This window comes from Clarias gariepinus, chromosome 5, assembly GCF_024256425.1.
Source record: "Clarias gariepinus isolate MV-2021 ecotype Netherlands chromosome 5, CGAR_prim_01v2, whole genome shotgun sequence".
Lineage (NCBI taxonomy): Eukaryota > Metazoa > Chordata > Actinopteri > Siluriformes > Clariidae > Clarias > Clarias gariepinus.
In genome coordinates, this window is record NC_071104.1 from 30,001,118 (window position 1) to 30,015,226 (window position 14,109).

Here is a 14,109-nt window from a genome sequence, read left to right on the forward strand (position 1 = left end):
TGTAACTCCTCAGGAATCCACTGTGCAATCTACATTAAGCTGACACTGCAGAAAGATTGCTTCACTTCATTCTTTCATCAAAGCTCTTCACTCTGACTCCAACTCTGACACAAAGAGATTCTGGGTAATGAGCACACGGCCCTGTCCTAAAGTGGGATAGTTTGCAGAAATACTGAAACACTTTTACAAGTTCAAGTAGTTCAGAACAGAATAGGTATCAGTGCATCCCTAGTGATGATGTGCTACATAGATTAGTTAAAGTTGTAGGGATGGGAATCGCCACGATCACCCGATACGATATTATTATCACGATAACTGCTGATGCTGATTCGATCTGTGTTGCGATTCTATATGTCCAGGTTAATCAGTGGAAGTGGAAGTTTATTCTAAGAAAACAAAACCATGTCTCTTATTTATTGGCACTTCCACATGGCTCCAACTTGGTTCTTCGGTTCGTTTCACGGGTTTTAAAAAGGGTTTGGCCGGATCAAAAGTTTGATTTTGTTGATTCATTTGATCGTTTTATATGGATTTATTGGACATAGATATTTGTTGGACTGTTGTCTTGTTTTGCCAAGTTGGTAACTTCTTGGCAGTTTCTAAACACTTAGCCATCCTGCACAGAGCCTCGACTTCGACCCCACTGAAGACATCTGGGATGAACTGTGTGATGTGGCCTCAGTGATGCACTGATGTCAAAGTTTTCCAAATGCTTCACGAGAATAAAGATCAGAGATTACCTGCATAACCTTTATTTAATGCCAAAACCAGAATATTTCTTGGCTAATCTAGCCATAAGGAAAAACATAGGTCATAAGTCCACAGGCTATAAGTCTCTGGAGGTGTCCTGGAGATATAAACACCATTCTTTCAAAACCTATTAAATGAATCATTGATGAACGCTGTCCAACACACTGCTTTAAAATCCGGGTTGCGATGTAGTTGAGTGTGAGGGCCAGGGATAGGATTGACCATATCATTTTTTCATCCTTGTCAAAAGCACTGGGGGAAAACTTTATGCTGGAAGAGACCACTCCCATCAGGACGGAAAAGTTCCATTAAGAGGATGAAGATGGTCAGTTAGAAGAAGGCAGAAGTGACTCGTAATGTAACTCGAAGAGTGGATATACAGGTAACATTTTTCCTCTTTCGCTTTTTAAGAAATCAAGCATGATTTGAACGCCCAATCAAAAAGACAAGAGGGTTCCAGCACCAGCGCGAGAGGTAATCTGGTAGGGTTTGGGGGAAAATCAGCTCTGGCGGGTTGCAGACGGAGGGAGCAGCGTCCCTGGATCGGAGTGTCCCTGGCTGTGCGCTGAGGCCAGGTGGTGTGGATTAGATGTGCTGGAGTCAGCTTACTCCTACTGCATTTGCACTCGGCGACAACACAGCAGCGCTCCGATCGCACCGTCCGACTATTAGACATGCTCGCTCGAGAAAAGGCCTGGATGTGTTCAGGAAACATGCTGGGAAGTTATAAATAAAATGACTAATCCAGGTTAGTTAAGCCAAACAGTACAACTATTATTTTGAGCTGTTGTCCTTACAAGAAGGCTGTAAAAGAATACACCGCAAGTTTTTAAAGTTCTTTAAGAAAAACTGATTTTCAGCGATTTTTATCTGATTATTAGATTGAAATCGGGCTGTCGGGATTTCTGCTGATGGAACAGATTTGCAAAAAAAAAAATGCCTCAAAGCAATTTTTTTTCAATAATCAGATTACACTGAGCAATGTTTTTAACTAAATTTCTCGCCGTTTCATCTTGTTCTAAACCCAGACAGACTGTGTGTGCGCGAGTGTGTGGGTGTGTCCATGTGCGCACGTGCATGTTTACATGTGTGATGGCAAAAGCGCACATCCAACCTCAACAAACTTTCAGACGTGACTGGAAGCGTGTCAGAAGACACCCTAAAGGCACAATATGGACGACTACACACAGCAATATTAGTAATACTGCTACTGATATAGTTACTCTCATACCTATTGTGCATGAACCTAGATCAGAATCACACACTTTAAAAAAGAGCAAAGCTGTCAGGAGTGTACGCGTTGTGTTCTAAAAAGAGCTTTCCATGTGTAAGCGCAAGAGCTCTTGAACATACAACCACTCGACACTCCTTCACTATTCAAGCTCTTTTAGCCATGCGGCCTTTCCTGCGTACACACAGCCGACACCCCCCTAACGTGTCACAAACACACACACACACAGAGCAAACAAAGTTTTGCCCTTTAACCCCTTAGGCTCTCAGGATCTGTCATCAGCTCCACACTTACACTCCTCACTCTGGTAACTACACACCTCTTCCAGTAGCTTTCTTGTAGTCAGTCGATCATTTATAGGAGCTAGTGGATCATTTATAGTAATTACTGAATCATCTACGATGTTCAGTGAGTTTTTTAATAGTAGTGACTCAATCATTTACAATTCAGATAATGTTTATACTAGAGACTGAATCATTTGCAACAATTACTGAATCGATTATAGTAAATTAGTTATAACAGCAGGGAATGTTATATATTAGTTACTGAATCATCTAAAATATTAATACTCAATCATTAATATGTAATAACAGTTACTGGATCATCTATGATATTCAGATTCACTATTGTTTAGGGACTGAATCATTTACAAAAGTTACTGAATTAATTACAGTACTGACTGAATCATTTATATGAGTCTCTGAATCATTTATAATAACAGTGAATCATTGATATTAGTTACTGCAACACCTGGAATATTTTTTTTTTTTTTTTTATGGTCTTGACTGAATCATTTACAGGAGTCACTGAATCATTTATAATAACAGTGAATCAGTTCTATTTGTTGCTGGATCACCTAGAATATTTTGCTATTTTTTTTACAGTCGTGACTGAATCATTCATAATAGCGGTGAATCATTTATAGTAGTTGTTGAATCATTTATAATAGTTAGTGAATCATTCATAATAGCAAGTGAATCATTTATAGTAGTTACCGAATCCCCCAGAATATCCTGTACTTTTTTTTACAGTAGTGACTCAATCAACTGTAGCAGTAAATAATGGATAAATAAAAAAAAAGAGTAGTGACTGAATTATTTATAGTAGTTACTGCACCATGTATAGTAGATACCAATGTATAGTAGATACCAATTACTTTAAAATAGGCAGGGAATCATTTAGAGCAGTTACTGAATCCTCATAATAGGCAGTAATTTTTCATAGCAGTGACTAAATCGTGGTGACAATAGTTAAGATTAGGTTAAGACATCATTGTTATTACATATTAAAACCGTGACTCTGTCTAAAGCTTTTATTCCCAACATAACAGAATAGACACAAGAATCTGAAGTAAAACCATAATTAATATGTTTCCAGCCATTGTTCAAATATGCAGCATTTCTAGCTTGTTCCAGCTTTATCCAGCAAGGTTTGCACAGAATCTCATTTACATTGCGTTTTATTTAGCATCTGCCACAATGAACACTGTGATCACTGCAGAATTTGTCTCGGTGTTCAGTTGGTTTACTAACCCTCAGCAGTATCAGCCCTTCTCCCCATTCATGAACTTAAAGGAGTTCACTGGGGCTCAGCGGCTAAGGCACTGGACTACAAATCAGAAGGTCCAGGCCCGAGGTTCCAATCCAAGCACCACCAAGTTGCACTGCTGGACGAGGGGCTTAACCCTCCACTGCACAGATATATAATAAGATAAAAAAAAATGTATTTGCTTTGTACAAAATCTTCTGCTCTCCGGTCCAGTGGGTGGCAGTGTTGCACCAACCATCCATAAAATCCAAAGAAGAAGAAGCAATAAGAGTCTACAAATAAGATAAGAAATAAAAGAGTATTTCGCACGTACACTGGAGAAGATGCAAGCGGTTTGTCTTTTTTGTAAAACCTGGGGTTTATCTAAATTATTTAAAAAACGAAAATTGAAAGTTAAAAAACTGGCCCACTGATTCAATGAATCAAATCAACAAAAGATGGATTAAATCACCTAATTAATTTAATCATCTAGCTCTAATGAAATCACAAAAAATATGCAGGACACATCAGAGGCCCTAATCAATTCACTTCTCCATCAATTCACTCTACAAACATTACATTATTCAGGTGCATACAGCTTCTCAGTCTCTCAGCTAACTCGCTATAAATAACTATCTGGGATTTAAGCAGCTAAAAACAAACCTGCACGAAGGAAAATGTGTGCCAAAAAGGGGGACGTGATGTGAAAATTAAACTGCTGAAAGTCGGTCAATCATCTGTCGACTTCGAGCGATCGTCAGTCATGTGAGGCTCTGAGACATGGGAGGAGGGAAAGAGAACGGCTCAGTCATCCTCTTCACCAACTCTCTCTCACACACACACACACACACACACACACACTCTGAGCTGAGGTCAGTGCATCCTATTCTGTCTGAAAGCACATGGACATGATGCCTGTTGGACCGGAGCGTGACTGGGGGACTGACTGGAGATCACCTCAACAGATGAGACGTGCTTATCCAGCCTCCTCTGCTGTTCGCTGTGCTTCTCTGGAGGGAGGAAAGGGCACACTCCAACTCAATGTCTGTGCTAAGCTCTAAAGCCAGACAAGCCCGGCTTTCCTCCCAACGCCGTTCTCGAGGTATTTATCAATCTGAACAACAATTTGTCCTCAAAGATACCCAGGATAAATGGCAGATTTCTGTTCTTTAAAATCCCTCTGAATCCATCTACACCAATTTTAAATGAATTACATCCCACTTCAGTGATCTATCAGGCTTACCGGGTGTTACTGTTCTCTTTATAGAGATCAATGTTGGTGTGTAACCTCCCAAAATGAAGATAAACGACTAGAGGAACTCGGATTGTCCTCTGACCTTTCAAACCCGTTCCCTCACTCGGGCTACGCACGCTCTGTGTCGCATTCCATAAAAAAAAAAGTACAAAGTTGTAAAGTTGCACAACGCCCGAGAAGACGAAACTGAAGTGGAACCTAGAGCGCGGCCTCCAGTCGGTGATTTCTCCATCCCGAACTAACGTGGCCGGGGCTCTCTCGCTGCTATACGCAGACATTTTTCCACTTGCGTGGTGAATTACCATGCTCCTGGAGCCAAACCTTTCATCGTGGAATGTCAGTGCGCTGCTCGGCCGACACTTAAGACATCGTTTTGTGGTCGCTGTTAGTTTCGGCGAGTAGAGACATTTATCCTGTTACTCTAGGAGTTTTTTTTTTCAGCTCTGTTAAAAAACCCACAGTTACCAACCTCAACTAAACATCACGAGTGCAGTGCTGACACAGAAAAACGACAGGCCAAGAAACTTTTGCGTTTTGCCTGAAAGCAATAAACAACATCCTCTCTATGTGTGTGTGTGCGTGTGCGTGTGTGTGTGTGCGTGAGAGAGCGCGAGCGAGCATGTGTGTGTGTGTGCAACAATGAGTCAAGCTGCACGCGGTGAAGCAGCACTCCATTAAGGAGTTGCTGGGTGTCTTACCGCAGACGCGGAACCCACATGGCTGTGTTTCCACCAGAGCAGGCTATTTTCAGACACACGCCGAGCAGGAAACGAGGTGAGTACCCATAATGCACTGCGTCTGGCTGACAGGTCTGCGCGGCACGATCCTCGCAGTCTGTCTTGTCGTTCTTTCAGACTTGGGTCATCAACGACGCCCTGATACTCTTGGCAAAACTTGCAAAGATTTCACTTAGAATTTTGCTTAAGCATGACATTTGAAAAACTTTTGGCATTTAACGAAACAAAGCAGCAGCAGCTCGGTTTAACATATTAAGCGTTTTTTTTCCCTTTTTCCATAATGCATGGTTCCCTAAACATAAGAAAATGTCAAATACAATTGCAAGCTATTATTATGTATCTGACTTCCTTCTTAACCATCCAACTTTGTAACTGTTCTCAGAGACTGACATCATAATTACAGAGTCTGCAAAAATCCGCTTCACTTGGCCTGAAAGTTAACCCACAGACCTGACAGGGGTCTGCTCTTAGCCTAAAACTAGCTAATCATACCATTACTATCATCACTGCTATTACTATATGCCTTTATAATAATCTCTACAAAACCAGAAATCACCAAGTGACAGAGAAATCCTTAATATTAATAACGATCGTTTCTGCAGACTTGATGTCCTCGTGTTATGCAACTCTATTCTAAATACGAACTTATGCAAGTTATATATATGAAACAGTAAAAAAAAAAAGCCAACCATTTTCGTTCTGATTATATAAGCATTTACATTATTCTGTGTAGAAATACTAAGTATTATGTAATTATTACTCTAGTAAACTGAGCAGAAGCACCAGTAAAGAGAGAGCGGGAGGTCACACGTTCGGATCCCATCTGTGGACTGCAGTGCAAGAGAGAAAAACACTCGTTCTCAGGATCAAAAGAGCGAAGAGAGAAAAGAGCGTTCACTCTCCTCCGTGGTGACACTCTCTTTCTATATTGCGTAAATTGGTCTGCAAATGTTTTGCAAGATAAGCTAAATTTTTAAACGAGCAAGGTCTTAAAATACGAGTAGTACGCATGCTACTTCGTCTGCCGAGCGTCACATGATCATCGAGCCTATGATTATTCTTATTCTCTCCATTATAACAGCTATTGGCATTTTATATAATAAATGTAATGCTAAACAAATGTAAGTATATGTAATATCTGGTACTCTATGTAGACATCCAGGCAACTATCATGTAACTAGGGCTTGAACTGTTACAGACGGATTGCAGTAGCACGTTTTCTAAATACAGTTGTATCAGCAGTTTTGGCTGCATGCTGGCTTGGTGGTTGGTATCGTCGCCCTGCACCACCAGGGTCCGAGTTTGATTTCCGCCTCCGGGTCTGTGTGCTTTGAGTTTGCATGTTCTCCCCGTGCCTGGTGGGTTTCCTCCGGGTACTCCGGTTTCATCCCACAGTTCGAAGACATGCAGATTAGGCTAATTGGTGTTCCCGGTCTTTAGGTTCCCCGTAAATCTTGAACAGGAGCCTTACTATGGTTGTAAAAATGGGAATAAATACATTGGTCACCACTGGCCTCTACCTCATATACCTTTAGTTGTCTCTTTACATGGGTGCATGGATCAGCAGTTTTGGCTCAGAATGGTAACAGTGCAGTGAAGGAAAATGCCATTTGGCAACTTGTGGGTTGCCAAAGTGTCTCCCATGCACAGTCTCAGTTCTGAACTCAGTGTGGTAACTTTCCTTTAGTACCTGTACTGTAAAAAAGGTGTAAAATGCTGTAGCAATGCGGGAGATGCATCTGTTTAATGACGATGCAACGTCATATTTCCGCAAAATCACACAACTCTTATGTTCACGGTCTAATTTGTCTCAAGTTATATTTCCCTAACAGTTTCGGTAGTATTTAAACTATTAAAATTATGTAATAAACATTGGAATGCCGTGTATTTTGCACTGTTGATAGTTTAACGGTCATGTTTCTTTTAAAGCAATGATGGATAATTTTTTCAGCTCTACACTCCAGTCCTGTAGGTGGCAGTGCTGTACCAAACATCCATAAATCCAAAAGAAGCAGCAGCAGGCTGGTGGAAGCAATTGATGGAAGCTATTTTTTTTCTGCAAAATATGTGGTATATATTTTAAGGAATTTGATTTTAGACCTGTTTGTATTTAGAAATCGTATTCAAATTTACAATTGTATCTGCATTTACCTTTTAGTGCTTGTAAATTTACATAAATAAATTAAATCAGATTTACAAAAATTTGCAAATAAAAATAGTTAATACATTTCGTTGTTGCATCACATTAGTCACGTGTCCACAGTGATGTGACGACTCTTTTAACTCTGGTAAATCTTTATAGCAAGCTAGATTGTTTTATTAACGCTAGTTAGGTCGGGTTAGAGCGTCGCACACGCAATCGCCACAGGCCAAGCATCGCGTGAGCTGCTTTTTCCCTTTTCAGTACCTGCACAAAGGGCTTTTTTCTTTCTGTCGGGGAAAAAAGTGACCCCCCCCCACCCCCCAAAGTGTGAAAACATCCTAACATGCACTTGAACTGCTTTGTTTTCAAGCAACACATCATACCTCGGTTGTCTAGGGGAAAAGAATAGGGGATTACTTAAGAGCTTAAACTCTCAGGACTTATTGCCAGGTCTTACATTCCTCCCACATTTCTCACCTTGTGGTAGCTACTACTTTTTGCACTGAAGCTGAATGTAGTTACTAAATAATTGATTGTAGTTACAGAATGCTATGCTTTAAGAAGGAAAAAACAGCTCTGAGACTAGACTAGTGGAGAGAGTGCGACCAGTCCCAGAGGAGACTTGCGTTAATGACTAGACCGCGCTGCGTCACGTCACCTGGCAGGAAAATGACAGTCACAGAACATTAGCTACTGTCTGTTCATTTTCATACACAAACAAAACACTTCATTGGTGCAGTTTGAGGCAAGTGTCTGCTGCTTGTTGCCAATAACATTGAGATGGGCCAAACAAACTGTGAGAGCAAAACGCCACATTAAAATGATGTATTTAACAACACACACACACACACACACACACACACACACAGCACCAGATCCAAAAGTCTATGAGACAATAAAACTTCCTGTAGCAGGTCCACTTCCTGAATTTAGTCCGATTTTACACTAAATCATTACCAATCATTCGGTCTGACCGAGTGGCACAACAACTCGAGCGCCATTAATAAGCATTTCCTCAAGCCGAATGCAGAGCAGCGGCAGCAAATTCCTACTTTTAGATCCTCGCTGCTCCAAATCTGCCACCTTCACCACTTCTGGTTTCGCTTCGTAAACCAGTATCCAGCTCCTTCTGCTGTACCGCACATACAAACGTCTGCAGCTCGGCTTCTGCTCCTCTCTCTCTGCCTTAAACGCAACACAGAGCACAATCTGGCAAGCGCCGTGAATCATTATGCACCCCGAGGAGCAGAATTGATTAGCATGGTCCTCGAAACTGTTGTAAATTGTTATTCAGGCCTATAAAAAGCAAGGGCCTAAAGGCTGTTAGGCAGTCACATGCACAAGGCCGGGTCGCTCCGCATGATCCATGCTGCTCTTTGTGCATGCCAAGTTCTCAGAGAGCTGCCTCGACCTTCTTCCTCTAAGGCCTGGAATTTACAAGGACTGTGCTCCGGACCTTGGGAAGTGGAATGTGGATGGGCCAGCTTCCGTCCGGCTCTGATTACACACCAGCTTTCCAAACCTGCACTCTTATACCTGCTTTTATAATGAAATTTAGAACAGAAAGGACAGCATTCATTCACCTTCCTAAGATTCATAAAAATAACTTAATCTAGTTCTACATTTTTGTGTTAACATTTTAAGATTCCCCTGTAATCGTGGTTTGCTTTAGATATTTCAATCAAGTGTTTTGCAGCCATGGACCACTTTATTTAAACTGTAAAAAATTTCACTGACCTCCTTCAGACATAATACAACAAGTGAAATATTGGAATCATTATAGAAATATGTGCAGTAGTATTCTGCACTTATTTACTGTAGAGCTTTTATGTCGTTCCACACAACCCACAAGACATTAGGTCTAAGTTGAACTAGCTACTTGTTTTAAGTTGTTGAGGATTTAAAAAAAAAAGAAAGAAAGAAAAAGAAAAAAGAGAAAAAAAAAGTTTGGTAAGTGTGTTTTGCCTTTTCAAAAATGCCCTGGATATACTTCACAGACTTTATGTGGCATCCCTAGACCCCAATGCTTTAGACATTAGCTTCAGTGGGAAGAAGGGGTTCAACAATACAAGTTGACGAAAGCAATGTACTTAAAGACTGCAATGCACACTGAGTGTACCAAGCACAAATTGAACAAAATCGTTCCAAAATATTGCCCTTCACATGTTCGGTATGATCCTGTAAATGTTTTGCATGTTATTACAGAGCAAAAGCAATATTCCAGGTGTTATGCTCTAAAACCCATGCACATCATAAAAAAAAATCTTTCACATACTAACATAAAAAAACAAGAAAAAAAGGTAGGTGTCACGTGTTGTATGCATTGAACTCATGTAATAAGTAACGTGTATTACTTTGCGCACTATATTTGCTTTTTAACTAAATAAACCACTGACAGCAGCACAAGACTTTAATTTCTCAGCATTTCTGGATTTTAAAAAAATTATTCGCATATTTTATGCCTAAACCAACACAGTTATTCAGAACTATTCAATTTTAAAGGTTTTGCAGTACAGAGACCTCCCCTATAAATATATATAGTATGTGTGTGAATATACTTTTTATATTGTCTCCACTGACATGTCAGATACCGGCAGAGTGCATCTGTAATCCTCTAAAATAACCACTAACTAACGTTTTCTGCACTAAAGGGCAAATAATCAAAAAATTTAAAAGTCAGCAAAAGATGAAAAGACATTTAACTACCAGTAATACAATTTGCTACCAGATTCTTGTCCTGCAACTTGCAAAGCAATGCAATGCAGCACCGATTCAACCAGAAAAGGCACTCATGTTGCTACATCCAAAATTTTACAACTGGTTTCACAACAGCATATGAGCTGAGCAACCAGCAGACACATTCACTGAGTGTACAGTATTATTGTCTCTACTATATCTCCCATACAATTATATAATCTGATATGTAATCCTGCCTAAGCAGTGATACAATGTGAACAGGGCTTTTACCAGCATCACCTGATTTTATATATACAGTACCAGAAAAAAAGTTTAGACAAACCACCTAATTCAGTGTTTTTGTTTAATGATTTATTTTTCTACACTCAATAACAACACTATTGCAAAGATTGCAACTTGGAAGCATTACTGTTTGCAAGAACAATTCTGGATTAGGTCAAAACTATGAAATAACACTTATGGAATTAGGTAATTAAGTAACAACAACAATCCGTTGTTATTATACTCGAAGGTCAGCTGTGCTAGAATAGTTTTTGCAAGAACAGTATTGTCGAGTGTATTTGCAAAACCCATCAAGCACCATGATGAAACTGTCTCTCATAAAGACCTTCCCATGAAAACAAGACCAAAACCTACCCATGCTGCAGAGGAGTTCATTCAGAGTTACCAGCCTCAAAAATCACTAGTTAACAAACAGCATCTCAGATTAGAGGCATAAAGGCTTTACGAGGCATGAGTAGCAGAAACATCTCAATATCAATTGTTTAAAGGGGAATATTGCATATTTTGGATGCCTTCAGCATTGTTTTACAGTCTAGAAAGACCATGGAGTTAGAAGAGAAGGTGTGTCCAAATTTTCAATTGGTCGTGTATGTCAATGTCACAGAGCAGCTTTACAGAATCAAAAAATGATGGAAATAAGTTTGCAAAGTTTATATATATATATACACTTTATACACACACAAACTGTGTAAAAACTTTCTAAAACACTTCACAACAGTTCCGATTTCTCATTTCGAGCTCACATGAATTTCAACCTCAGTTATTGCTGTTCAAACGCACTATATGTGTAAGTCACTACAACATTTAAACACTGAACAAAAACTAAGACCCATGGAGCATGTACATTACAAGTAGACACAGTAATACCATTATGCTTAAACAGTGCTCAAAAATATAAAGAGACCAGATGCATGAAAAACCCTGGGGGAAAATAATGTGTATTATTTTCTTGATGGTATAGCATGGAAACAAACAAACAAAAACAAACAAACAAAGTGATATGACTTGCTTAACTAAATGAATCATTGATTTATTTATTTTTTTGACTTAATATTTGGTTATTCTGGAATGAATAATAAATATCCTATATTAGGTTTAGTTAATGAGAGTTGTTATTATTTCCATCATGTTTCCATTATTATGGCTTCAAACTTGCCATGAGTCACTTTAATGCACGCGCTATTGTTTTGCTAAATTATCCTTAATTACAGTGTGTGTGTGTGTGTGTGTGTTAGACTAACGGAGCACTGTTTGAGAGAGACTTTTATAGATGAACACCCAGTGACAGCTCGAGCGCCGCTGCTCCACAGCACTAACCCGCTCTCACCGCTCGCGCGGATACATTGTTGTTATGATTGTTTCCGCTCGCGCCGGCCATTCGTCAACTATTTTCCCCGCGCTTTCGACACGATCAGAGCATTCCACGGCGGAACCGAGTCCGCGCAGAAATCACCCCTCACCTCGTCTCCTCCCGCGGCAGCCGGATCTCCGCTCTGCGCCGAACCGACGCACTTTAATTTCCAGTCGGAGCGAAAAGATTCACCCGCGCGCAGATTCCGCCATACTGGATTCTGGCGGAATAGATCACGTGACGCCTCCCCGCGTACACCCCCCCCCCCGAGTGGGCGGGGCTTGTACATGGGGCGTTGCTGAGAGAGAGGGAGAGAGAGAGAGAGAGAGAGAGACTGTCCTCCTCATGCTTGTGGTGCACAGACAGAACTCTCCAGAATAAGAGTTTAAACATTTTCGATTCAGATTCGGACATATTTTTAATTCCCATTATATTATCTACGCTTATTTGCAATTAATGAAATGAAATAGAACTAATACATGGTACACTTTTGAACATCCGAGGTGTTTACTACCTACATACAGTTATATAGGTGTCCCGGTGGTGTAGTGGTTATCAATGTCACCTTGCACCTCCACGTCCGGGTTCGATTCCTGCCTCGGTGTCTGTGTGCATGGAGTTTGCATGTTCTCCCCGTGTCTGGTGGGTCTCCTCCTGGTACACCGGTTTCCTCCCACAGTCCAAAAACATGCACATTAGGCTAATTAGCATTCCCAAATTGCCCGTACTGTGTAAATGTTGACCGGAGGTCCTACCAGAGCTGAAAAATGGAAATAAAATACAATGGTCAGTGGTTAAGGTTGATTTACTTCCTACTAATAGGAAGGTCTTTGGTTCAAACCCCAGCACCACCAACTTGCCCCTGTTGGAACATTGAGCAAGGCCTTTAACCCTAAACTCCACTGATGAAAAAAAAATGTACATGAAGGAATAAAGGAAAGGAATAGAGGAAATCTCTTCTAAAAAATTTGCTTGGCAAGACAGTCAAGTTTTCATAATGTTTGGTCATTTGGGACAGATAAGTTATAACTTCATTGGTTTCGGTCTTGAATTTCCTCAGTGACATATTTAAAAAGTTATTCATTTGCAGCATATTTATTTATTCTGGGTCGCACAGTGGCTTAGTGGTTAGCACTATTTCCTTCCACCTATATGGTTTAAATCTCACCACTCTGTGGGTTTCCTCTGGGTAATCTAGTTTTCCCAAGACATTTACATTTTACATTTAAGGCATTTGGCAGACGCCCTTATCCAGGCCGACTTTTTATCTCATTATAGAACTGAGCAATTAAGGGCTCAAGGGCTAACACTGGCAACTCGGTGGTGCTGGGGTTTGAACCTGGGACCTTTCAATTAGTAGTCCAACACCTTAACCACTGACCTACCCTAAACCAAAGACATGCCCTTTTGACCAATTGCTTTTCCCAAACTGCCCATAGTGTGTGACTGGGTTTTTGGATGCGTATACTCTAGTTTTCAATGTACAATGGCTTGGCAGCTCATCCAGTGTATCCCCCGCCGTGTGTCAGAAACCTACACAGGATAAGCGTTATTTATTCTTTACTGATTCATTCATCTACTCGTTTTGGTGGATCTGGAGCTTATCCTGGAAACACTTTGTACTTCAGAGAGGAATACAGTCTGCCTGGGATGAGCACCAATGCACATGCACATTCACATTCACAGCTAGGGACAATTTAGCATAGATGATGCTTCCTGCATGCATATTTTTGGAAAGTGGAAAGAAATCAGAGAACCTGTAAGAATCACAGGACAACCTACAGTACCAGTATATTATATACCAAATTACACAAAAAATATTTGCTTGCAAGTTTATAATTTGGTACAAGCATATTTAAAAAATAAAATAAAATAAAAAACTTTGCCCAGGAAAGCCTTACAAACCTAATCTCATGTGGTTCCGTGCTATATTATATATTTAGTATTACATGTCATTATGTTTCCTGCTTAGGAGCAATTATATCTGTGTAATAATATTAATATCTCAAGTGTCTTCATCAGTGTAGGTTTATATATATATATATATTTATATATAATATATAGATATTGTATTATAAATAATAATACCAATAGATTTGTTTGCATCTCCTGTGTGATTATTTTAATTATTCTAAT

General features: G+C 40.0%; 1 protein-coding gene across 1 annotated transcript in view; it reads right to left on the reverse strand.

Moving 5' to 3' along the window:
- Positions 1-12,199, reverse strand: part of hdac4 (histone deacetylase 4) — a 188,602-nt gene extending 176,403 nt beyond the window's left edge. The window contains exon 1 of the mRNA XM_053495963.1: positions 12,083-12,199. The gene's annotated coding sequence lies outside the window, so the exon portion shown is untranslated. The remainder of the gene's footprint in view (positions 1-12,082) is intronic.
- Between the last annotated feature and the right edge of the window lie 1,910 nt (positions 12,200-14,109).